Below are 2,145 nucleotides of genomic sequence, written 5' to 3' on the forward strand. Positions count from 1 at the left end.
AAATACTGATTCTGGCTGTCCTTGCATCAAATTTTTTGGTTTCTTTGTACCATTATATGGGCCATCAAGGTCATTCACTATATTATCTTTTGACAATGTGCCATCAGGCTTTTCATTAACCTTTTTCCTTTTACATCCCGCAGATTGCTTATCATTGGGAAATTTAGAAAAGGCAGAACTATTTTGTAAAGAAACTATGTTCTCCTCTTATCAATATTCAGTAACAAGGTATCTAAAATAAGGGTGATTTTTTTTCTCCTCAAAGTCACCACCGTCCGGCAATCAGCGTATCAGCCAATTTCGGCCTACCAACACATACGTTTGACACTTAATTTAATTTTGTATCAAACTCAATATAAACAAATGACACGCAACATTACATGCAATGCCCAACGTTTTTATTATTAGCTCTCACTCAGATATACAAAATGAAACTCACAAATTTGGAAGGCCTACAAAACTCTTGCTACTTGCTTTAGCCAAATTCTGCCTACATATATATAGCCTGCCAAGGGCAGTTACAAGCAACTACAGGGGGAGGGACGTGCATGGAATGTGCCAGAATTTACATGGAGATCATGGGGAATCATGGCCTACATACAGGCCCTAACATTTCGCCCACGTCTGCAAAACTATCAGAGAATCGAGCATAACTGCCACATGTTCTTTGCACGTGACTTCTCTGCATGTGCCGCATACATGCCTCGCTCACGTGCCTCGTGCGTGCCTTAGCCTGATCCTAACCTCCCATCTCTGCGCCAATGCCATGCCAATACCATGCCATCATCATGCCAACGTCTTGTCATGTCCATCCGCCTTGGCCCTAGCCAGCCCATGTCAGTCTCTATGTCTGCCGGTGCCAACCCTTTGCCTGCACGGATGCCCGCCTGGTGCCATGCGCCTAACTCGCGCATGCCCACTTGATGCCATGCGCCTGTCTCGCGCATGCCCACCTGATGCCATGCGCCGGTCTCGCGCATGATATTTGTCAAGCTGCTTTTCCAACACCCAAGCACCTTAACTTAGCTGCACACCATGCCATTGGCATGCAACTCCGTACATTTCTTTCAACAGTCGCATAGGCCCGTGTCAAGGGGCAATGTACAAGACCTTGATTTTGCCCTCGCCCATACGTCTAAGTCTGAACTTGGGGGTCTAACAAACCACCCCCACCAGTTGAACTCGACGTCCTCGTCGAGGCTATTTTCAGGTAGTCCTCCAATTGCTTGTCGAACTGCCAAAGTGACTTTGTCTTTTCCCAAGTAGCGTCAGCCTCTTACTTACCTTTCCACTGAATCAAGAATTATGTCTGCCTATTCTTCCTGACACCAAGTACCCGGTGATCCAATAGCTTCTCAATCTCAGCATCAAACTGTGTGTGCACCACAGCCGGTGCTCTCTTCGACTAGTTCCTATCCGGATCATCAACATCCTCATAATAAGGTTATAGAAAACTTACATGGAAGGTTGGGTGCAAATTTAACCTCTTAGGTAGTCTCAACCTATAAGCGACTTCGCCAACTTTCTGAACCACTTCAAACGGTCCATCTTAATTTGGGATTAAACCACGGTGCCTAAACTTACTTGTGATTTGCTTCTAGATTTAGGGAGTAAGTTTGAGCAGCACATTGTCACCAACATTGAAGTCCATCGACCTCCTCCGATGGTCTATATACATTTTCATACATTTCTGGGCCTTGCACAAACTGTTTTGTGCCTCAGCAAACACCTCTTGCTTGTCCCTAGCATAACGGTAAGAAGCAGGACACTTCCCTTGAGTCTTCTGCTTGGCAACATCAAGTAGAGTCATAGGTTGTCTGCCTAGGACCAACTCAAATGGGCTCATCTCCATTGCCGATGACTTGTGAAAATTATAGCAAAATTGTGCACTATCCAATAGCTCCACCCAGTTCTGCTGAGTTACCGTCACAAAGTATCTCAGATATTCCTCCAGCAGATGGTTAATTATTTTCGTTTGCCCATTAGTTTGAAGGTGGTTCACCGTAAAGAATTTCAAATCGGTGCCCATCATATTGAACAAAGTAGTCCAGAACCGACCCATGAACTGAGTATCCTTATCACTGATGATATCAGTTGGTATACCAAAGAACTTAACAAATTTTTATAGAACAAATCTGCTGTAAC

The sequence above is a fragment of the Solanum dulcamara genome, chromosome 11, assembly GCF_947179165.1.
Source record: "Solanum dulcamara chromosome 11, daSolDulc1.2, whole genome shotgun sequence".
In the NCBI taxonomy this organism is placed as follows: domain Eukaryota; kingdom Viridiplantae; phylum Streptophyta; class Magnoliopsida; order Solanales; family Solanaceae; genus Solanum; species Solanum dulcamara.